Genomic DNA, 26,399 nt, shown 5'->3' on the forward strand with positions numbered 1-26,399 from the left:
CTAGAAACCCACTAGTTCTGGGGTTTTTTCCAGCCAAAAAACGTTGATTCCAGTCTATGTGTGTATGGACACATAGGATAACATGCCGGGGATGGACACGTAGGATAACATGCCGGGGATGGACACGTAGGATAACATGCCGGGGATGGACACGTAGGATAACATGCCGGGGATGGACACATAGGATAACATGCCGGGGATGGACACGTAGGATAACATGCCGGGGATGGACACGTAGGATAACATGCCGGGGATGGACACATAGGATAACATGCTGGGGATGGACACATAGGATAACATGATGGGGATGGACACATAGGATAACATGTCGGGGATGAACACATAGGATAACATGCCGGGGATGGACACATAGGATAACATGCCGGGGATAGACACATAGGATAACATGCTGGGGATGGACACATAGGATAACATGCCGGGGATGGATACATAGGATAACATGCCGGGGATGGACACACATAGGATAACATGCCGGAGATGGACACATAGGATAACATGCCGGGGATGGACACATAGGATAACATGCTGGGGATGGACACATAGGATAACATGCTGGGGATGGACACATAGGAGAACATGCTGGGGATGGACACATAGGAGAACATGCTGGGGATGGACACACAGGATAACATGCCGGGGATGGACACACAGGATAACATGCCGGGGATGGACACGTAGGATAACATGCCGGGGATGGACACATGGGATAACATGCCGGGGATGGACACATGGGAGAACATGCCGGGGATGGACACATGGGAGAACATGCCGGGGATGGACACATGGGAGAACATGCCGGGGATGGACACATAGGATAACATGCCAGGGATGGACACATAGGAGAACATGCCGGGGATGGACACATAGGAGAACATGCTGGGGGGGTTTACTGGCTGCAGAAAAAAAACATCAAAAGCCAAAAACAGCCGCTGTAAAAATGTTCCATGTGCAGGAGGGCTAAGGCTTATTTATTTATTTCAGGTACTTATATAGCGCCGTCAATGTACTCCGCACTTTACATATATATTGTACATTCACATCAGTCCCTAACCCTCAAGGGGCGTACAATCTAAGGTCCCTAACTCACATTCATACATACACATACTAGGGACAATTTAGACAGGAGACAATTAACCTACCAGCATGTCTTTGGAGTGTGGGGGGAAACTGGAGTACCCGGAGGAAACCCACACAGGCACGGGGAGATAATGCAAACTCCAGGCAGGTGGTGCCATGGTTGGGATTTGAACCAACAACCTGAGCACTGCCAGGCGGAAGTGCTAACCATTTAGCCACTGTGCTGCCCGAAGGCTTGTTTCACATCTATGCTTGCCAGGAATGTGTGCAAAATTGCGTACTTTCACAAAATGCACAGAAATGCACGGCTCCTCAGCAGATAGACAGGATGCCATTAATACTTAAGAGGATCCCCATGCAAGCGCAACCGTGACACATTTTTGCATATGCAAAGCCGCATGGGGCAGCGTGACGTCAAAAAAGGGTCCAGGACTTCTTTTGCCGGTAGGACATCCCATTGAAATGATTAAACTGCTCTACCTGCGACGGGGCAAACACGCACACACATATGTGAACCAGACCTGAGACTACAGATCCGTTTTGCACAGATGTGCCGCAGGTCACCTCCTGGGTCCTGCGCATGCGCCAAATGCACAAAAAAGGCCGTGCGTGGGAGGAGATGCGGGACAACAATTTCAAGAGTGTGCGTTCGTAAAGAAACTGTTTTCAATGCAAAATTATTCAAATAGGCGATTCTACTTAGTGGCCTCCACCCGTCACTGAAATATCAGCTTTGAGTGGATGAGCCTCTTCTATTGACATTGGGACCAGGGGCGGACTGACAACTCATGGGGCCCCCAGGCAATAGGGGGTCATGGGGCCCCTGTGTCCTTGCCCAAACTCAAAAAATCCTATGAAAAAGGTACCAGGGGCATCTCATGGGGCCCCCTACTGACCCCGGGCCCTCGGGCAGTGCCCGAGTTTCCAAATGGTTAGTCTGCCCCTAGTTGGGACATTGGATCCGTATAGAAGACAAAGCCATACACAGGACAATTCTCCACGTTGTCTTCCTAGCCCTGTATTGTGACTTCCTAATGCCGCGCTACAATGTATCTCAGCAGAAACGTCGGTGGCTTTGATGGTTGGGCACGGTGTGTCTCAATGGTGACACGTCATCCCTCTAACCTGACGGTGACCTCCCTCCGATGGCTGCAGGCTAGAAGGTGCGGTGCTCACCACTCTGTTTGTGGATTACACAATCTACATTTCCTGGGAAAAGCCACAAAGTATAGGAGACACCGGGCTGTGTGTACGCCGAGCTCCGAACTTTCCCTTTATAGGCTGGAGCCTGATGACTGCAAACAAGGCGTTCCATCTCTGTCCATCCAGTCTTGAGATTTACTCAGCAAAGCCAGACATATGGATAGGTCACCTTCCTGCCCCCAACCTGTGTAGTGAAGGCGCAGCAGAACACAGATGAGCTCCTCTCTGCTCTCTCCTTCTATCAGCATGTTCACCTGTCCATCACATAAACATCTTTAATAACTTAAAACCTAATATTTATAATAATATTTCATAATATAGATTTATTATTAATTTATAACAACTGATATTTATAATAATATTTCATCATATATTTTTATTATTTATTATTAATTTATTAAACCTAATATTTATAATAATATTTCATAATATAGATTTATTATTCATTTATAACAACTGATATTTATAGTAATATTTCATCATATATTTTTATTATTTATTATTCATTTATAAAACATGATATTTATAATAATATTTCATAATATAGATTTATTATTCATTTATAACAACTGATATTTATAATAATATTTCATCACATATTTTTATTATGTATTATTAATTTATAAAACCTAATATTTATAATAATATTTCATATTATAGATTTATTATTCATTTATAACAACTGATATTTATAATAATATTTCATCATATATTTTTATTATTTATTATTAATTTATAAAACCTAATATTTATAATAATATTTCATAATATAGATGTATTATTCATTTATAACAACTGATATTTATAATAATATTTCATCATATATTTTTATTATTTATTATTAATTTATAAAACCTGATGTTTATAATAATATTTCATAATATAGATTTATTATTAATTTATAACAACTGATATTTATAATAATATTTAATCATATATTTTTATGATTTATTATTAATTTATAAAACCTGATATTTATAATAATATTTCATAATATATATCTATTATTAATTTATAACTACTGATATTTATAATAATATTTCATAACTTATATTTGTAGGATAAAGACCTACCCCTCTTTTTTTGGGACTTTCAAGGCACATATAAACACAAATTGTAAAAATAATAAAATAGATTTTATTATAGAAAACTTTTTTTAAAATAATGACTGATGACTGCAAACATGGCAATAAAGGCGTTCCATCTCTGTTCATCCAGTCTTGAGATTTACTCAGCAAAGCCAGACATATGGATAGGTCACCTTCCTGCCCCCAACCTGGGCAGTGAAGGCACAGCAGAACACAGATGAGCTCCTCTCTGCTCTCTCCTTCTATCAGCATGTTCACCTGTCCATCACATACACATCTTTAATAACTGATATTTAGAATAATACTTCATAATATATTTTTATTATGTATTATTAATTTATAACTGATATTTATAATAATATTTAATCATATATATTTATTATTAATTTATAACAACTGATATTTATAATAATATTTCATAATTTTTTTAATTATTTATTATTAATTTATAAAACCTGATACTTATAATAATATTTAATAATATAGATTTATTATTAATTTATAGCAACTGATATTTATAATAATATTTCATAATGTATTTTTATTATTTATTATTAATTTATAACTGATATTTATAATAATATTTAATCATATATATTTATTATTAATTTATAACAACTGATATTTGTAATATTATTTCATAACTTATATTTATAGGATATAGACCTACCCCTCTTTTTTTGGGACTTTCAAGGTACATATAAACACAAATTGTAAAAATAATAAAAATAGATTTTATTATAGAAAACTTTTTTTAAATATTAAATCATGATTTTAAGCATTTTTTGTATAATAAAATCCTCTCCCTCTTAGATTGTAAGCTCCCAGGATCAGGGCCCTCCTAACCCTCTTGTAGTGAACTGTTTTGTTGCTGTATTGTCTCCCGTTATATTGTAAAGCGCTGAGCAAACTGTTGGCTCTATATAAATCCTGTATAATAATAATAATATATAAATCCTGTATAATAATCTATCTTAATATTGTTAAAAATTGTGTTTATATGTGGCGCTTGAAAGTCCCCCAAAAAAGAGGGGTAATTCTTTAATCTATAGTTTGGGGATGATGGCACTAGCTAACACCACACCAATATTTATCAAATTTATATTTGCATTAATTTATATTTTATATTTTTATATTAATGTTGTATCATTTTTATATACATTTTACATACATTTATACAGTTTATTTTTTTTTCTATATTTTAAAAATGTATATTTTTAAAAAATAATTTATATTTCAATACATAGATGATTCGGACATATTTGTTTTAAAAAAATCTTAATTTTTAACTAGATAATATTTTTTAATAATATTTTGCTTTTTTTTTTTATCTGACATTTAAAACTCTTTTGGCGTGAAACTGTCTGCATGTGATCCCAGTGCCCTAATTGGTTTCCCTTGTGTAATAGGAAATGGCACCGTCTCAATTCAAACAATAACTGAAAAAAAAAAAGGAAGCTTGGCACATTATAGCAGTGAGCTGATATACGGCACCATTAACACTTCGGTTTCCACTGCAGACTAAAGCTGACCATACACTAGTAGAATGTTCAAAATTTTTCATTTTAAGAACGTTAGTTCAATTTTCTAATTGTTATTGGTATCAAATTGATGTTCGTTTTCGACCGCAGTGATGAGAAAATTTGATGGAGCGGAATGGAAAATTTTTCTTGAATGTACAACAGGGGTGGACTGACCATTTGGAAACTCGGGCACTGCCCGAGGGCCCGGGGTCAGTAGGGGGCCCCATGAGATGCCCCTGGTACCTTTTTCATAGGCTTTTTTGAGTTTGGGCAAGGACACAGGGGCCCCATGATCCTCTATTGCCCGGGGGCCCCATGAGTTGTCATTCTGCCCCTGATGTACAAATTTCTAACAGTGTATGTGATTTTCTTTCAGTAGCTGTTGAGTGTACTGAGAATTTTCGTACAAAATGTTAGAATCTACTGGAGTATGGCCAGCTTTAAGCCTAGCACACACTAGTAGAAAATCGAATGAAAATATCCAATTGTTTTGACTTAACTGCTCGCTAGAGTACCGTTTTCGAGAACCGATTACGACCGTTCAGACAAAAATTTTCGAAGGGACATGTTGGACATTTTTTCTGGTTAGTTACCGGAACAAACAATTTTCGTTTAATCTGTACAGTGTTCATCCTTAAAGAAAAACGAATGAGAACAACTGAGCGTGATCAGAAACAAAGTATGATCCATAAGAAATTGCCAATGAAAACCATTTTTGGAAACATGAAAGAATTATCGTACACAGGACAATGGAAGCTAATTAAAAGGAGATATAAACCGGAATGTCTGGGACTGCGATAAGTAAACACCGGTATACAGATTGTCTCTTGCAATATAAATAAAGGGTTATGATTAGATTCATAGATATTATTATTACTATTTTTATTGCACTTATTATTATTATATTTATTACTATTTTTATTGTACTTCTTCTTCTTCTTATTATATTTATTACTATTTTTATTGCACTTCTTATTATTATTATTATTACTACTATTTTTATTGCACTTCTTCTTCTTCTTCTTATTATTACTACTATTTTTATTGCACTTACTGTATTATTATTATTATTTTCTGTTATTATTTTTTTAATATATTTTATATAAATAATTTTATGGTAATACCTTAAGTATATAATTTTATTTTATTATTTATTTGATAGTAATCATTATAATTATTATTATTAGTAGTAGTAGTATAGTACTTTTTGGATTACTAGTATGCAAATTAACTTTAAAATAACTAAATAAAGATTGTATACAACAAAAGAACTCAACAAGGAACAAAACTTTCTCGGCTCTGAACATACCGCACGTGTGCTGTAGGGCATGGCTGGAAGAAGGGTCACACTCGCATTACATTACTTCCAGTCAGGGGCAGACTGACCATTTGGAAACTCGGGCACTGCCCATGATCCCTTATTGCCCGGGGGCCCCATGAGTTGTCAGTCCGCCCCTGCTTCCGGTTATATGCTGGAACATAATTGCATAAACAGGAAGTTTTCCCTCTGTCGTTCACAAATATGCCCATCTCTCCCAGACGCCTTTTCCTCCTGAGAGCAGCGTTTTGGCACATTTAGGTGCGTCAAATGCTTGGGAGGTAATTAATTTAATTGGTCATAATAATAATTTGTTGTGGTGTCATTGGTGATGCCAGTGGCAGTTAGTTCCCACAAAGTGTCAGTTAGTGTCAGATTGCCCTGCACCCTATCACAGTCCCACAATAAGTTGCTGATTGCCGCCCTTACTAGTACAAAAATAAAAATAAATAAAAATTCCAATAATTAAAAAAAATAAAATTCCAATTAATAAATAAAAATAACCCATCGTTTGTAGACACTAAATTTTACGCAAACCAATTAATATACAACTATCAGGATTTTTTTTTTTTACGAAAGACATGTAGCAGAATACATGTTGGTCTAAATTTATGAAGAAAAACAATTTTTACATTTTTTTTTAATTGGATATGTTTTATAGTAGGTTTTTTTTTCAAAATGTTCAGTCTTTTTTCAAAAAGTAAAAAACCCAGTGGTAATCAAATACTTCCAAAAAAAAGCTCCATTTGTGTGGAAAAAAAATTTCATTCGGGTACAGTGTCGCATGACCGTGCAATTACCAGTTAAAGTAGCGGAGTGCTGAATATGAAAAAAACGGCCTGGTCATCAAGGGGGCAGGGGCGGACTAACCATTCGAGCACTCGGGCACTGCCCAAGGGCCCGAGGTCAGTAGGGGGCCCCATAAAATGCCCCTGATATCTTTTATAGGCTTTTTTGGGTGTGTTTTGAGTGTGGGCAATGACACAGGGGCCCCATGATCCCCAATTGCCCGGGTGCCCCATGAGTTGTCAGTCCGCCCCTGGAAGGGGGTAAAACCTTCCCAAAATCAGGTGGTTAATGCTCAAGCGCTTTAGGCACCTAGTGTTTAGATGCATTTACACTGACTAAGTTGCTTCCCTACCTGTGTTGCTATTGGCTCCTGAGGATGTCAATCACTGGGTCCCAGTTGGCGATTTTCGGCCGGGACTTGGTGATTGCTGGCAAAGCTGAGAGGGGAGAGATCTGTGTATATGTGTACACAGATCTTTCTCCTCTCAGCATGGATGTGCTGATTTCTATCTCTCTGCACAGCAGAGAGATAGAAAGCAGCAGGTCTGCTTAGTAAAACATAACACAGTACATAATAAAATCACTCCCTAACACACAGTTAACCCTTTGATCCCCCCAGATGTTAACCCTTTCCTGCCCAGTGTCATTAGTACAGCGTCAGTGCTTTTTATTAGCACTGATCACTGTATTAGTGTCACTGGGGATGTCAGTGACACCAAGTCAGTCAGTCCCCCCCCCCCAGTCAGAATGTCCGCCGCAGTCCTGCTATAAGTCGCTGATCGCCGCCATTACTAGTATAAAATAAATAAATAAAAATTCCAGTATCTATACGCTATAACTTTCATGTAAAATGTATTGGGATTTTATTGGGATGTAGCAGAACATTTGGCCTAAATTTATGAAGAAATTTTATGTTTTTAAATTTTTTTATTGGACATTTTTAATAGCAAAAAGTCAAAAATATTGTTTTGTTTTCAAAATGATCAGTCTTTTTTTTGTTTATACTGTAAAAAATAAAAAAAAAACTCAGAGGAAATCAAATACCACCGAAAGAAATCTCTATTTGTGGGGAAAAAATTACATTGTTATTTTAGGTACTTATATAGCGCTGTCAGTTTATATACAGTCAAGTCCATAAATATTGGGACATGGACACAATTCTAACATTTTTGGCTCTATACACCACCACAATGGATTTGAAATGAAACGAACAAGATGTGCTTTAACTGCAGACTGTCGGCTTTAATTTGAGGGTATTTACATCCAAATCAGGTGAACGGTGTAGGAATTACAACAGTTTGCATATGTGCCTCCTACTTGTTAAGGGACCAAAAGTAATGGGACAGAATAATAATCATAAATCAAACTTTCACTTTTTAATACTTGGTTACAAATCCTTTGCAGTCAATTACAGCCTGAAGGTTGGAACGCATAGACATCACCAGACGCTGGGTTTAATCCCTGGTGATGCTCTGCCAGGCCTCTACTGCAACTGTCTTCAGTTCCTGCTTGTTCTTGGGGCATTTTCCCTTCAGTTTTGTCTTCAGCAAGTGAAATGCATGCTCAATCGGATTCAGGTCAGGTGATTGACTTGGCCATTGCAGATCATTCCACTTCTTTCCCTTAAAAAACTCTTTGGTTGCTTTTGCAGTATGCTTTGGGTCATTGTCCATCTGCACTGTGAAGCGTCCAATGAGTTGTGAAGCATTTGGCTGAATATGAGCAGATAATATTCCCGAAACACTTCAGAATTCATCCTGCTGCTTTTGTCAGCAGTCACATCATCAATAAATACAAGAGAACCAGTTCCATTGGCAGCCATACATGCCTACGCCATGACACTACCACCACCATGCTTCACTGATGAGGTGGTATGCTTAGGACCATGAGCAGTTCCTTTCCTTCTCCATACTCTTCTCTTCCCATCACTCTGGTACAAGTTGATCTTGGTCTCATCTGTCCATAGGATGTTGTTCCAGAACTGTGAAGGCTTTTTTAGATGTCGTTTGGCAAACTCTAATCTGGCCTTCCTGTTTTTGAGGCTCACCAATGGTTTCCATCTTGTGGTGAACCCTCTGTATTCACTCTGGTGAAGTCTTCTCTTGATTGGTGACTTTGACACACATACACCTACCTCCTGGAGAGTGTTCTTGATCTGGCCAACTGTTGTGAAGGGTGTTTTCTTCACCAGGGAAAGAATTCTTCGGTCATCCACCACAGTTGTTTTCCGTGGTCTTCCGGGTCTTTTGGTGTTGCTGAGCTCACCGGTGAGTTCCTTCTTTTTAAGAATGTTCCAAACAGTTGTTTTGGCCACGCCTAATGTTTTTGCTATCTCTCTGATGGGTTTGTTTTGTTTTTTCAGCCTAATGATGGCTTGCTTCACTGATAGTGACAGCTCTTTGGATCTCATCTTGAGAGTTGACAGCAACAGATTCCAAATGCAAATAGCACACTTGAAATGAACTCTGGACCTTTTATCTGCTCATTGTAATTGGGATAATGAGGGAATAACACACACCTGGCCATGGAACAGCTGAGAAGCCAATTGTCCCATTACTTTTGGTCCCTTAACAAATGGGAGGCACATATGCAAACTGTTGTAATTCCTACACCGTTCACCTGATTTGGATGTAAATACCCTCAAATTAAAGCTGACAGTCTGCAGTTAAAGCACATCTTGTTCGTTTCATTTCAAATCCATTGTGGTGGTGTATAGAGCCAGAAAGTTAGAATTGTGTTGATATCCCAATATTTATGGACCTGACTGTATATTGTACATTCACATCAGTCCCTAACCCTCAAGGGGTGTACAATCTAAGGTCCCTAACTCACATTCATACATACACATACTAGGGCCAATTTACACAGGATACAATTCACCTACCAGCATGTCTTTGGAATGTGGGAGGAAACTGAAGAACCCGGAGGAAACCCATGCAGGCACAGGGAGAACATGCAAACTCCAGGTAGGTGGTGCCGTGGTTAGGATTCGAACCAACGACCCCAGTACTGCCAGGCAGAAGTGCTAACCATTTAGCCACTGTGCAGCCCCTATTACATAAATGTAATTTGGGTGCAGGGTTGCATGACCGCGCAATTCTCAATTGAAGTAACGCAGCGCCGTATCACAAAAAATGGCCTGGTCAGGAAAGGGGGGAAATCCTCCGGAGCAGGGGCGGACTGACAACTCATGGGGCCCCCAGGCAATAGGGCATCATGGGGCCCCTGTGTCCTTGCCCAAGCTCAAAAAAGCCTATGAAAAAGGTACCAGGGGCATCTCATGACCCCGGGCCCTCGGGCAGTGCCCGAGTTTCCAAATGGTCAGTCCTCCCCTGCATTGGTATCATTTTATCATTACAAATCTGTCCGTAACCACCAGTCTGGTGACTTTTCCTAGGCTGAGATGATATCATCAACGTACTGCAGGCAGGAGGGAACATTTCCCCAGTCTCCTGTTCCCCAGTGATCAGACTGTGTGTTGTAAGGCCCCATTTACATTTATGCAGCTACTCATGCGACTTTGGGGTCAAAAGCCACATGACAAGTCGAACCCCATGTTTCCCAATGAGTACCATTTATATCTGTGCAACTTCAAGTTACAGGAACTTGAACGTAGTTCCTGCACTACTTTGATCCAACTTTCATGCAACTTGAGGACCATAGACTTCAATGTAAACCATCCAAAGTCGCATGAAAGTCCTGAATGGTATACACAAACAATCATTCTTGTTCATAGCGAAAGTCACCCCCATGCAAAGTCACATCAAGTCGCCCTGTAAAGTCGCAATAAAAATTGTGCGTCTTGAAGTTGGAGAATAACTGTATAACAAGCCACAAGGTGGAGGCTGCAGCAGAGGCTGATCTGTGTCAGACATTTGTGAACACAGCCAAGAACTGCACAAGCACAATGATTTGAGTCACTTGTGAGTCCACATTTCAGTCCAGGAAGCAGATGGTGACCCTAGATAATGCCTGAACAAAGCTGGCACCCTTCTTCTGAAGAAAAAGGCAGATGGAGGCATTGTCGGGGGGGGGGGGGGGGAGTACTGTGATCTTTGTAGGTGGAAATAAATGCCTGTTACACATAGCTATTATATAAGGAGCATAAACTCTGATGCAAGGTGGGAAAAAAGAAGTTCCTGTATATCCCCTTTTTTGTTCCTAGAAGCCCCCAAACCCAGGTCTCTCAATATACCGACTTTCAGCTCCAAAGTCGGAGGCCACAGGCACCCAGCATCACGCCTTTCTGACCAATAAACAGGTCTACACAGCAAGGGTGTTTGCGGTGGGTCTGGAGGTAGCAGATAACCTGGAGACAGTCTGGGCACTGAGGTGCCTGCGAGTTGGTATTTACCTGTCACTTACCTGATGGGGGCCAAGATGGAAGCCATGGCAACATCTAATGTTTGTGTAGTATTATGTTCAGCAGACTGTGTTCTTCTATTGTTGTGACTTAGATGACGTTCAGAGCACATTTTTATGCCACATTTATGCCACATTCATGCAAAATTCCACGTAATCCCAAGGGGTTCACATACTTTTTCTTGCAACTGTATATATTGGTAACATCTTTTTTCTGTAAATATTTTTATTGCACCCTTTTGACCTTTTAGTAATAAATCTTACTTTCTGAAAGTGTTGAACTGTTTCTATAGCTCTTTAATGTAACTTACGAATCCCTGCCGCTGAAGAGCGCTACTATGTGTGTTTAACCCTCTGTATAACCTGTCTCTGGAGATAGAGGTATACCGACAATTAACCAATCATCCTAGTGTATTGCTGAGTTTCCTCTTTCTCTGTATAAAAAGGAGGTGGTGGCAGTGTGAAGGGTTAATTGCGTAATTAACCTGACCCAGTAACAATCGCCCAGGCTGCCGATACATAGATTGTGATCCCATTAGCTGGAAAATCGTCGTGCAGGATGCAGCTGGGTGCGGCATTGTTACGCACGTGACATCGCGGTGTTAGATTGGCTAGTCCTTTGGTCACGAGTTTGGTGAGAAGGTCAGGGGTCTGACGTGCGATCGTCACACTGGGGAGTTGGTACTTACCTGGTGCATGCCCGATGGGAACAGAATTGACCAGAGGGTTGCCCTTATACCTCCTGTCAATATACCTAGAGCTGGTGACAGAGGTTAGCAGGATAAAGAGCGGTATGAGTACTGGAGGTGGTTCTGGAGGTGGCAGATGATCTGGAGACATTCTGGACACTGCTGAAGTGCTGGGGGGGGTAATACACTCGGAAATACCGTGCAGCGTTGCTCCGGGATCTCTTCTTCACTTACCTTGTCCTGCGCTCCCGCGATGTCCCCCCTGCAGTGTCCCCTGTAATGTCATCCGGCCGATGCCGGCATCTGTCTTCCAGGTTCCGTCCCCTGCGAGCCTGAAATTAAAAAATGTGAAAAAGTGACATTCACTAAATACACTAAAATCACATAGTAAAACATTCCTGTATCAAACCATTTCACATACATTTTGTCCCGAGTGCTTTGTCCGGCGCCCTGCCTGCATTTTTACTGTTCTTTCTGCCTGGAAACTGAGAAACGTCCATGGCGTCCAAAACGCGTCCCTTTAGGTCAAAAGTGGTTTTAGACCGGCTAGAGAACAGCGATAGTAAATCAGAACCACTTGCAGAATTGAGTGATAATGATTCGTGGGGGAAATTCGTCATCAGACACTGAAAACGATTCTGCGACTTTGCTCAGTGATGTGTGAACTTGGCGCTATATTTCAAATTTCAGTGTTTTTGGTTTGATTATATTATTGAATTAAATTTATTATTATTATTATTATTATATTATTATTTTTTATGATTATTTATTAAATTATAATTTATGATTTCATGTTTCAAATTTTATCATACCCGGGATGTTTACTAGACTCTTCTTCGGACAGATTTCAGTGAGTTATTCCTAAAAATTACAGGCCTACAATAAAAAACTACATATTTCCATGCAAAAAAATGGTACCGCTTTGAGCACAGAAATATGGACATAATCAGACCCCTAGGGAGGTTAAAAAAAAAAAAAGTTATAATCCTGCACCCACAGTTGATCCAGAGGAAGGCAAAAAATACCAGCAAAACATGATCCAATTTGCTCCTGCAGGGGAAAAAATTCCTTCCTGATCCCCCGAGAGGCAATCGGATATTCCCTGGATCAACTTTACCTATAAATGTTATATCCAGTTATATTCTGTGTATCTAAGAAAGAACATTTTTAAAGCAATCCACTGGTCTGGCCAGAACCAACTCTTGAGGGAGTCTATTCCACATTTTCACAGCTCTCACTGTGAAGAAACCTTTCCGTGTTTGGAGATTACATTTCTTTTCCCTGGATCAACTTTACCTATAAATGTTAGTATCCAGTTATATTGGATCATGCTTTGCTGTGTTTTTTTGCCTTCCTCTGGATCAACTGTGTTAGGTTGGTGTAGGATTATAACTTTTTTCTTTTTTTAATGGTTGAACTGGATGGACTTATTTATTTATTTCAGGTACTTATATAGCGCCGTCAATTTACACAGCACTTTACATATATATTGTACATTCACATCAGTCCCTAACCCTCAAGGGGTGTACAATCTAAGGTCCCTAACTCACATTCATACATACACATAGTAGGGACAAATTTATACAGGATTCAATTCACCTACCAGTAACGTGTGTTGTAGCGTGTGCAAACCCTACAATAATTTTCCGGGTATTGGGAATGTTCTATGAGCCCCTCTCTCAGCGTCTGATTATCTGAGCAATGTGTTGCCGTGTACTCGGAGGAAACCCACGCAGGCACAGGGAGAACATGCAAACTCCATGCAGGTGGAGCCATGGCTGGGATTCGAACCACCGACCCGAGTACTGCCAGGCAGAAGTACTAACCTTTGGACTTTTGTCTTTTTTCAGCCAGACTAACTATGTAACTATATTCTGTGTATCCAAGAAAGAATCCAGGCCTTTTTAAAGCAATCCACTGAGCTGGCCAGAACCAACTCTTGAGGGAGTCTATTCCACATTTTCACAGCTCTCACTGTGAAGAAACCTAAATTTGCTTTGGGTACCGTGTTGCACGACTGCACAATTACCAGATAAAGTAGCGCAGTGCTTGATAGCAAAAAATGGAGCTGATGGTGGATAGGCACCATGGGCGCTGTAATGCACACAATTTTGACAGGCATTTATGGAACTTCAAAAACGCTCATGAAACGCCTGCTTTAGCTAGTGTAAACTTCCCTTGAATTTTCTTTTTGTTGCCCAGAGTTCACTTTTAGGTTGTGGCTGACACCGATATAAAAACCTCTCAGTTGTGGTGGAACGCCGAATATTATTAGCAGTGTTGATGCATCATCAGGTACTGTTGCCTGGTTGCAGTTCTGCTATTGCTTTGTAACCCGTGAAGCTGTGAGCTCAACTTGGCACGGCGAGCGCGGAGCTGACCGTAGGAAATTCCTCCTCTACGCAGGATGCCTCCCACTGCTGGAACTTCGTCTATTTTGACACGTTTTATTTCGGCCAAAGCTTTTTTTTTTTTCTTTCTTTTTTTTATGATGCAAATCTTGGCATGGCCTAAACCTGGATTCTGGAGAAAAATAGTTTTTCAATATGGAAGCCGCCAGGGGAGCTGTCTCTTCACTGACACCGCATTCTGACCCCTCCGGAAAATACCTCCAATTCCCTGGACATAATGTCCTCCTCCGTCTTTGTTCCTGCGCTCTTATCTGATTGATACGAGATATAAATACCGAGGATTATATTGGGCTGCAGGTGTCGGAAATATTTTTATTGAAATTGGCCCAGAGCCATGTGACACGTGACCAATCGGAAATCATCTTTCAAATCTGAACTCCAGCCTTCCCTTCGGTCTTGCACAGTTGTAGCGGATCCTCTCCTAGACTGAAATGGCTGACTTTGATTTCACTGCACACTGTGAGCTTCTCACAATATGCATTAGAAGCTGCAGCAAGGCAGATCTTCTCGGCTCATTTCCTGGCTGTAAGACATCCAGCATCATCTAACTCAGGCATGTCAAACTCCATTTCATCGCGGGCCTTATCAGCATTATGGTTGCCCTCGAAGGGCCAGTTGTATCTGTAAGACTAGATGTCCAGAGTGCCCCCCCATTACATCAGATGTCAAGCATCCCACTTCTCCCTAACATCGCCGTGCACCCCCTTTGGGGGCAGAGCTGGAAAGCAGAAAGTGCAGGGTCTGGAGGAGGACCAGAGGAGGAGTGGAGTCAGTTACCAGAGTCTGCTGAATGCTGAGACCAGGGGAGGCAGAGATGAGGGGGTGCTGCAGCTGCACTGAGAGGTGCAGGATTTGGCAGAGGAGTTCTATTCTCCTCTCTGCTGCTGACTGCTGAGACAAGGTGAGGGCAGAGATAAGGGGTACCTGCAAGAGAGGTTGTCAGGGATTCCATCACCGTGCAGCCGTGCGACTGCAACGGATCCCCTTGGGCCGTGGCGGTGCGAGTGCGCAGGCGCGGGAGGGATTTGGGGAAAGAAAGTATGCGCATGCGCAGTAAGCATACAGGTCACGTCAGGCGGGCTATTTAAACCTGCAGAACAGTAAAATCAATGCCTTCTGGTCTACAACAATCCTGCACATATTCCTGATCCTGTTACCTGTATTCTGATTTACCTGACTAAGAAAGAACTCCGCCTGCACCTATCCCTGACCATCCGCTTGCCTGCTCCCTTGTACTTAACCTCCCTAGCAGTCTGATTATGTCCATATTTCTGTGCTCAAAGCGGTACATTTTTTGCATGGAAATATGTATTTTTTTTATTGTAGGCCTGTAATTTTTAGGAATAACTCACTGAAATCTGTCCGAACAAGAGTCTAGTAAACATCCCGGGTATGATAAAACTTGAAACACGAAATCATAAATTATAATTTAATAAATAATCATAAAAAATAATAATATAATAATAATAAATTTAATTCAATAATATAATCAAACCAAAAACACTGAATGAAATATAGCGCCAAGTTCTCACATCACTGAACAAAGTCGCAGAATCGTTTTCAGTGTCTGATGACGAATTTCCCCCACGAATCATTATCACTCAATTCTGCAAGTGGTTCTGATTTACTATCGCTGTTCTCTAGCCGGTCTAAAACCGCTTTTGACCTAAAGGGACGCTTTTTGGACGCCATGGACGTTTCTCAGTTTCCAGGCAGAAAGAACAGTAAAAATGCAGGCAGGGCGCCGGACAAAGCACTCGGGACAAAATGTATGTGAAATGGTTTGATACAGGAATGTTTTGTTATGTGATTTTGGTGATTTTAGTGAATGTCACTTTTTGTCACTTTCAAATTTCCTGCCGGTTCCGTCCCTGTACGTCCCGACGTCGCAGGGGACGGAACCCGGAAGACAGATACCGGCATCGGCTGGAGGACATTGCCGGGGACACTGCAGGGGGGACATCGCGGGAGCGCAGGACAAGGTAAGTGAAGAACAGATCCCAGAGCAACACTGCAGTGTATTCCCGAGTGTAGCTCGGGGTTACCGCTTGTGCTGCTGAAACTTTACCCCGAGCTACACTCGGGAATACCGCCAGGGGGGTTAATCTGCCCTCTTGATACTGCCCCGGCTTGTCTGACTCTGCTACATTTACTTACCTGCACCTGGCTTGCATCCTGACGACTGCCATACTTACCTGCTGCTTCACCCACGGTCCTGCACCTGGCCTGCATCCTGATCACTGCCATACCTGTCTGCTACTGCATCCACCCTCCGGTGTCTGGTCCCAGTCTGCATCCTGATTGCCGCCATACCTGCCCGCTGCTGCACCTACGTTCCTGCACCCGCGTCTGGCCTGCGTCCGGATCTCCTGGGTCCCCAGCTACCTGCCGCCAGCTCCAGATCCACCCGGCACTCGTGACACTCCTGGCTCTGCACCCTCTGTTCCCACTATCAGGGGCTCCGAGCGGGAGTAGTAAGAGGACGCCCTCTCTCCACGTCAGGCCCCCCAACCAGGTACGTGACAGAGGTTCAAGGGCCACATGAAAAGGCCTGGAGGGCCGGGTTGGACACCTGTGATCTAGCTCTTCTCTTCCCAGCCTGACTGTCCCTGGCCCCGCCCCTTGCATTCATTGGATTCTAGTTCTTTCAATCATAGAGGATCAGCATAAAATGTGGGTGTATGCAAAGAAAACCCCATTCCCCCAGACTGACACCTGGTGGCGGGACAAGGTCTTCTGGCACCCAGGGCAAACTGCACCTGACCCCTTCCCCTCATATCTCCCCTCCCTGCACAAATATTTGCCCCCCATTCTACCTCCTAGCTCAAATACTTTCTTTCCCCAAATCCCTCCAGCACAAATTTCACCCCCCCCAAAAAAAATCACCCCTCCTAACACAAATATCTACTCCCCACAGCTCACCATAGCACCCAGGGCAACCGCCCCTCCTGCCCTTCGCTTGTCCCAGCCCTGCTGACACCCATTCATCAAGGCTGTTTGAAAAACTCCTCCCAAGAGCCCACCAGCCATGATTTGACTGCATTGCATAGAGAAGTACAGATTGCATCTAGAAGTATAGAGACCCAGTGATGACAGCAGCAATCCTTTATTCGACAACCCAATGCGGTGCTCCGGGGAGTATATGGTCATTTAGGGACAATAGTGCTTTCAATATAAGAAACAATTATTCTTATGGAAAACCAATCTCTTCCCTTTGACGTGGTATCAAGTTCCTGGATCATCCTCAGTTAAAAGACATGCATGTTTCCACACTCATCATTGTCTATAAACCATCTTTCTATGGCCAGTCACACATGTAGGTGGGTCAACCTAGGTGGGGGTGGTAGAAGAAATCTGGTGCGCTGAGATGTTTTTGGATCGGTCAGACCAGGGGCGAACTGACAACTCATGGGGCCCCCAGGCAATAGGGGATCTTGGGGCCCCTGTGTCCTTGCCCAAACTCAAAAAAGCCTATGAAAAAGGTACCAGGGGCATCTCATGGGGCCTCCTACTGACCCCGGGCCCTTGGGCAGTGCCCGAGTTTCCAAATGGTCAGTCCGCGCCTGTGTCAGACCAATCTTTCCTCCAAGACCAGTTGACCACTCGGTGTCTGTCATCATAGCTATTGCATTGTCATCAGGTTTGGCCAGATCACCTATAATATGAACCCTTATTTCTACAATAGAAACAGCTTTTACTCCCTGTAATGTTGCCAGGCTTGTCGGCAGCAACTAGGAAGTCAGTCCCTACTGATATAGGCACATCTGCCAGAACTACATCTCCCAAGAGTCCTTTCTATACACACAGTGCATGGATAGGCTGGCTGTTGGAGGTTAAGGCAGCAGCCTTGTGTAGCACCCTTCTAGTTTAGCTAGGGGAGCTAGATCCTAATGGGTAGTCAGGAGCTGGTTAGCAGCTCAGGTGAGATAGCCAGAGGGGTCAAATTCTGGTCAGGACTGAGAAGCTCTGCAGGCCATTACCTCTGGAATTTCCCCCTGCTCTGAGGCTTTCAGAAGGCCTTGGAGGCAGTGGGTGGAGCTAAGGAGTGGATGGCTGCACTCTTGACAGACCTCAGCCAATCCCCAATAGAAGACACATCCCCTCCCCCTCCATCTCCTTACAGCTCCTCCCTACCTCACATGATACCACAATGCCCAGGGCAGCCACCGCTCCATCTCACCCCTAGTACCGGCCCTGCTAGGTATTCAGCTTCCTGATCTTGCCTATGTTCCAATGTAATCTGGTTCCATGACTGCAGCCCCATGTTTCCTGATTCAGGGTGACTACTTTCTCTTCCAGCATCCAATGGAGCCACCCTTGCATGCATGGGCTAGAGTTGTGTCTCCCTTCACTGTGTGTATCAATAGAAACACACAGCCTCATAACCTAGGATGTTAAGGCATGCCCCTCCTTCTCCCTCCTCCCCTTCCCTTTTCCATCACTGACCACTGATAAAGTTTTCCTGTGAAGACCAGAAGTTCAGGGAAGCAGCACAGAGACAGCACAAACCAGCAGCATTGAAAGATGTAAACTACAAGTGCTGGGATAAGAGTTTTAACAAATAGCTTACTGGGGAATGTTTATTTTATTGTGCTAAGTGGGGTATTAAGCTAAAAACACTGAGGGTTTAATACAACTTTAAAGTGGATCTTCACCCTAAAATGAATCTCCTCCTGCTTGATTTCACCCAACACTAAATTTTAACCAAAAGACTCAACTTACAAAAGCCAAGAAAAAAACCTCCAAAACTTGTGCAGAGCGGAGGATTCGTGATCCCTGTCTAATATTATCCGTGTTTTATCCGGCCCTGCAGGTCTGCCCAGATAATACAGAAAATAAAATCAAGACTTCTTGTTTGGCGTCAGACAGGCAGATCAATACTGACAAATGTTATTGGATCTAATAAATACTTTGTGTCTATTGATCAGGAACCATATCATGAATTAATGGGATCTGGCTGCAGCAGAGACTGGCTGATCACAGACGGAGGAGGGGCGCTCTGCCAAGACCCAGTGCTGGGGAAGAGCTTCGAGAAGAGGGAATAAAAAGCATTGTGAGCCTGGCACTATGGAGAGTGCACCCAGCACTGCTCAGCTCTAATTCTCCATTACCGGGACCAGACCTGATGTCACCGGCTCCCGAGGAATACTCAAAACCAAAGGCTGATCTAATCAACTCAGGAAAAGACGCAGAAATGGAAAATTATTAATGTGAAACTTCACCTTTACACCTCCAATGTAGAAAATTAATCATTCCTCCCCGTCCTTCCAGAATTCACTTATATATTCCAGATTTCATATTGTCTTCATACTGGATATATATTTATACTGTATGTCTCCCCCTTCCATACCGAATGTCTCCCCCATTCCTTGTTCTTTTTTCTGTCTTCCCTCTTTCTCTTTCTTCTTTCTTTTTGTGCTCAATTTTTCTTCCTTCCCTCCTTTTTCCTCCTTTCTCTCTATCTCTCTTTCTTCTTCCCTTCTTTCTTTCTCTCTCTTACTTTTTTCCTTCCTTCCTTCCTTCCCCTCTCTTTCTCTCTCTTCTTCCATCTTTTCTTTTTCCTTTCCTTTCTCTTCCTTCCTTCCCTTACCCTTTCTTCATTCTTTCCTCTCTCTTTCTCCCTCTCTCTCTCTCTCTCTTTCTCTCTTCTTCCCTCTTTTCTATTTCATTTCCTTTCCTTTCCTTTTTTCTATTTCTCTCTCTTCCTTCCCTCTTTCCTTTCTCTTCCTCCTTCCTTCCTTCCTTCCCTTGACTGCCCTTCCTTCCTTCTTTCCTCTCTTCTTCCATCTTTTCTTTTTCCTTTTCCTTTCCTTTTCCATTTCCTTTCCTTTTTTCTCTCTTGCTCTCTTCCTTCCATCTTTCCATTCTATTTCTTTCTTTCTTTCTTTCTTTCTTTCTTTCTTTCTTTATTTCTTTCTTTCTTCCCTCTTTCCTTTCTCTTCCTTCCTTCCTTCGCTTGCCATTCCTTCCTTCCTTCATTCATTCTTTCCTCTCTCTCTCTTCTTCCCTCTTTTCTATTTCCTTTCCTTTTTTCTATCTCTTCCTCCTTCCTTCCTTCCATTGACTGCCCTTCCTTCCTTCTTTCCTCTCTTCTTCCATCGTTTCTTTTTCCTTTCCTTTCCTTTCCTTTCCCTTTTCTTCTCTCTCTATTCCTTCCCTCTTTCCTTTCTCTTCCTTCCTTCCCTTGCCATTCCTTCATTCATTCATTCATTCATTCATTCATTCATTATTTCCTCTCTCTCTTCTTCCCTCTTTTCTATTTCCTTTACTTTCCTTTTTTCTATTTCTTCCGCCTTCCTTCCTTCCTTCCTTCCCTTGACTGCCCTTCCTTCCTTCTTTCCTCTCTTCTTCCATCTTTTCTTTTTCCTTTCCTTTCCTCTTTCCTTCCTTTAGTTTTTTTTCTCTCTCTTCCTTCCCTCTTTCCCTTCATTCCTTCCTTCCTTCCTTCCTTCCTTCCCTTGACTGCCCTTCCTTCCTTCTTTCCTCTCTTCTTCCATCTTTTCTTTTTCCTTTCCTTTCCTCTTTCCTTCCTTTAGTTTTTTTTCTCTCTCTTCCTTCCCTCTTTCCCTTCCTTCCTTCCTTCCTTCCTTCCTTCCTTCCTTCCTTCCTCTCTCTTCTTTCTTTGAAGCTGCATTATTAGAATGTGAATACATCTTCTGCTGAAAGTGCTTAAAAAACTGAAGGTTTCATATCATTTTAAGCCAACTTTAGAGCTTACATTTTGACTTTCCTGGTTTTTCCCTTCCCCTCATCAACATGCTAATGCAATATAACCCCATCACTGGTTCTCTGTGCTTCCATATGCAATGCATGGCAGGTGGGAGGGGCCGGCAGGGTGTTGTACATAGCTTCCTGTAAACATCACAGCACCCCTCCTTAGTACACTCTCAAGAGCCCTCAGCCCTGATACAAGCAGTGTGCTTGCTCTTGGGAGGAGTTATGCAACTTATGGGGCCACTTGGCAGAGGCAAAAGCATCATGATAATAAATATCTTTCTGTAAGGGCTTGTTTGTATTTGCAGAAGCCCTCTGGAGAGTGATCCACAATGCACCGCTCTTCAGGTGGTGAGGAGGCTTTATGTTGCCTCCTAATTGCCTGTCTTAACCTCTAAAAAGCTGCATCACCAGGCCGCTTGCTGGAGAGTTGCCGCTCTGCCTGTTTAATTGAGTTAGTTGCGATCAGTAGGCGGTACTACCTTCCAAACATTATTATTATACAGTATTTATAAAGCGCCAATAGTTCGCTCAGCGCTGTACATTACAGAAGGGGACAGAACATGTGACAGAACAATACCAATACAATGCAAAACATGAGGGGATTGAGGGCCCTGCTCCTTGGAGCTTACAATCTAGGAGGGAGGGGATGGTGGTACAGGAGGAGATGGCTGTGGGGGATGGAGTGGTAGGAAGAGTGGAGGAGATCGGCAAGTTAGCAGGGGGTGGGGTAGGCTTCCCTGAAGAGATGGGTTTTCAGGGTGCGCCTAAAGGAGAGGAGAGTAGGTGATAATCTGATGGGTTGGGGCAGGGAGTTCCAGAGGATGGGTGACACCCTGGAGAAGTCCTGGAGGCGGGCATGACGAGGAGACCAGTGAACTAGAGAGAAGGAGGTCTTGTGAGGAGCGGAGTGTGCATGTTGGGTGGTACTTGGATATTAGGTCAGTGATGTATTTCGGGGCAGTATGGTGGACAGCTTTGTACGCCAGTGTTAGGATTTTGAATTTGATCCGTTGTGCAATCGGAAGCCAGTGGAGGGATTGGCAGAGGGGGGTGGCGGAGATGGAGCGGTTGGAAAGGTGAATGAGTCTGGCAGCCGTATTCAGGATCGACTGAAGCGGGGATAGCCAGCGGCGAGGCAGGCCAGTGAGGAGGGAGTTGCAGTAGTCGAGTTGTGATATGATGAGGGAGTGGATGAGCTGTTTAGTGGTTTCTGGGGTTAGGAACGTGCGGATTTTGGCATGAGGAATCAGTTTTGTCATACTGCGATACAAATCATCGTGGCCACAGCATGTGTACACCCCCATCCCCTGACTTTGCCTCTTAAGGGGGAATCATTGGGGGGGGGGGTAAAAACACGGTTCTACTATGGTGCACTCTTCCTACTGACCACCAACACAAAGGAATTTTCCCACCGACTCCCCAAAGAACTATCTTAAGCAGTGGTTCACCAAGACCTGAAAATCATTTTAGGTAGATACTGTAGCTTGGGAAAGACTGGACTAGATGATGCTGGACGTGAAAAGCTCACAGTGTACAATGATATCAGAGCAATTTCAGCACAGGAGAGGAGCCCATACAACTGAAGAGAAAGTTAATGAGTAGAAATGAGGAAAATTTTAATTTTCCCAAAATTTCAGCAAAAAATTGAAAATTTGGCTCCTTCAGCAAAGTGCATTGGAGTCAATAGGGGAAGGTGTAAGAAAATGGTCTTTAAATGGCTTCCAGAGCTTAAGGAAACTCCTTTCCTAGACCTGTTCTCAGGCCGCAAAAAAGTGGCCTTTATTAATCTCATTATTTTATGGTTATTCCCAAAAATAAAACACAAACAGCAAGAAATAAATACAATTAAAAATAAAGTAAAAGAAAAAGGACAATATTACACAAGGGAAAAGAATTACAAAGAACACAAAAAAAAAAATTTAAAGTAAAAGTTAAAGCAACAGCAACACAAGGAAAAAAAATGAAATACAAAGAACGCACAAAAAATTCAACAAAAAGTAAAGTAAAAGTAAAAAGCAGCAGTACTACAGCGCACAAGGAAAAGAGAAAAAAAAATGAAATACAAAGAACACACAAAAAAATTAAACAAAAATAAAGTAAAAGTAAAAAGCAACAGTACAACAGCGCACAAGGAAAAAAAGAAAAACAAATGAAATACAAAGAACACACAAAAAAATTAAACAAAAAAATAAAGTAAAAGTAAAAAGCAACAGTACTACAGCGCACAAGGAAACAAGAAAAAAAATAAAATACAAAGAACACACAAGAAAATTAAACAAAAATAAAGTAAAAGTAAAAAGCAACAGTACTACAGCGCACAAGGAAACAAGAAAAAAAAATGAAATACAAAGAACACACAAAAATTCAACAAAAAATAAAGTAAAAGTAAAAAGCAACAGTACTACAGCGCACAAGGAAACAAGAAAAAAAATAAAATACAAAGAACACACAAGAAAATTAAACAAAAATAAAGTAAAAGTAAAAAGCAACAGTACTACAGTGCACAAGGAAACAAGAAAAAAAATGAAATACAAAGAACACACAAAAATTCAACAAAAAATAAAGTAAAAGTAAAAAGCAATAGTACTACAGCGCACAAGGAAAAAAGAAAAAAAATAAAATACAAAGAACACACAAGAAAATTAAACAAAAATAAAGTAAAAGTAAAAAGCAACAGTACAACAGCGCACAAGGAAAAAAAGAAAAAAAAATGAAATACAAAGAACACACAAAAAAATTAAACAAAAAAATAAAGTAAAAGTAAAAAGCAACAGTACTACAGCTCACAAGGAAACAAGAAAAAAAACAAAATACAAAGAACACACAAGAAAATTAAACAAAAATAAAGTAAAAGTAAAAAGCAACCGTACAACAGCGCACAAGGAAAAAAAGAAAAAAAAATGAAATACAAAGAACACACAAAAAATTAAATAAAGTAAAAGTAAAAAGTAACAGTACTACAGCGCACAAGGAAAAAAAAAAAAAAAAACTAAATATAAAGAACACCATAAAAAATTTAAATTAAAAACAATGTAAAAGTAAAAAATCACACAAGGAAAACAAAACACAAAATACTAAAAACACAACAAAATGAAGGTAAAAAATAACGTAAAAAGCGACAGTACAAGAAAAAAAAAAGAAATACAAAGAAAACTAAACAAAATAAATCACTTTCCATATCTAAGTCTTTTAAAAACTTTCTAAAGTAAAACAAAGGAAATTTTGCCTCCAAGAAAGCAGCTTGATAAGCAAAATTAGAAGCTTCTGCAAAATTTTGTAAAAATCAATATTTTCAAATCAAAAACTATTTTGGTAAAATCACTTGGCTCCTCCCCAATGATGAAATGGAAACATTTCTGCAGAGGAGGAATATCTAAAACTACGGACAGAGCTCAGGGAACTAGAGAACAATAGAAAGACATCCGTTCATGGAAGTTTCATCGAAGCAAAAAAAATTCAGATCTAAAGAGAATGACGCGGAGGGTTTACACAACCCGCTGCTTTCTGATTTTGTGGAGGTTCATTGATCCCAGTGAATGGAGCTGATTTTTTTTCCCCCTGTTATTAATAGTGGCGTCAGATTTTTTTTTTGGCTACTTCTATCCTGCGTTTCCCAGCTCTGCCTCCACTCTTCCAGAGTCAGCGAAATATGGCCGACTCCTATCATCGCCAGCCGTGAGATGTTGCTGCGGAAGCTGCATCTCAGGTACCGAGACAGGCAGCGTGCTTTATTGCTCCACCTAGGACTGGGAGAATTATGCCGTCGAGCTTTCTAGAGATTCATAGAAGCCATGTTTCACGCGTCCGTGCGGCGGGTGAATTATGTCTGTATACAGAGCCGGCCTCTGGAGATATACAGCATCTTCCTCGGCAGAAAATTACTTTTTGAAAAACAACGTGATAAAACAGACAGACCTCTGACTCCATCCTCCATCAAATGTTTACACTCAAAAATGACCTAAAGACATCTCGAGGTGGTCAGCTTGAGCCTGCGTGTCCAACCATAATCCACAATGGGTGCCTCATACAAAAAAAGAAATCACTGCATAGATGCCTTCTGCATAAACACAGCTGTCAGCTAAAATATGTCTAATAGGACTTCTCCAGAGCTTCCCCCATCCTCTGGAACTCTATACCCCAATTTATCAGACTATTGCCTACTCTGCTCACTTTTAGGCGATCTCTGAAAACCTATCTCTTCAGGGAAGCCTATCCTGCCCTCAACTAATAATGGAATCTTCTACTCTTCCTACCAGTCCATCCCCCACAGTTACTAGCTATTGTACCACTAGCCCCTCCCTCCTAGATTGTAAGCTCCAAGGATCAGGGCCCTCCTTTCCCTCTTGTATTGAACTGTATTGTTGCTGTATTGTCTCCCGTTATATTGTAAAGTATATATATAAATCCTGTATAATAATAATAATAGGTGTATTTTTTATGATCATTAGCTCCTTCTAGTGTCCATTATGCGGTATTTTCCAAAAATACTTCAATCAGGAAAATACCACATTATGGCCACTAGATGGAGCTGACGATCATTGGCAATGCACATAATGGACACACACAGCTCTGTGAATGCAGAAGGCAATTTTTTTTTACGAATGGACCTCTTCAGAGCAGCCTTTCTCAACCTCTTCAACATGGAAGAACCCTTGAAAAACCTTTATGGTCTCAGGGATCCCCCACTAAAACTTACTACATTTAAAACTCCTGATACATTAGTGTGATGGTCAGAGGGAAGAAAGCTCCTTACACGTGTGGTCATTGGGAGGAATTACCCCCTTACAGGTAGCTAAAAAGATCAATGGTGTCAGTGGGAACTTATCTGAGAGGTAGAAGTTGCTCATTGCTCAAGGAACCCCGAGCAACCTCTGGAGGAACCCTGGTTGAGGAACATTGCCTTAAGGAGTATCTAAACCTAAGAACAAACATGTAGTATATTGTACTTTACCAGTCCCTAGGTGTGGTGGCTGCATTCGTATTTTTTCAGGCTTCTTCCCTCTATCTTCACCTGGTGATCCTGCCAGTAACACACCTCCTGTCCTCGGGGGGTGGTGAGGAACAATGGTCTTCACTATGACAATGAAGGATGAACATTGTCACCCATGGACAGGAAGTGTGCTAGGACTACAGAACACCCTTCCCCTGCTTCTCATCTCCCTAACATAAGCAGGAGGTGCCCTGTAGGACGTGGATGATGG

Source organism: Staurois parvus, unplaced genomic scaffold (assembly GCF_062004578.1).
Source record: "Staurois parvus isolate SC_StPar_1 unplaced genomic scaffold, SC_StPar_1.0 ptg001830l, whole genome shotgun sequence".
Classification (NCBI taxonomy): Eukaryota; Metazoa; Chordata; class Amphibia; order Anura; family Ranidae; genus Staurois; species Staurois parvus.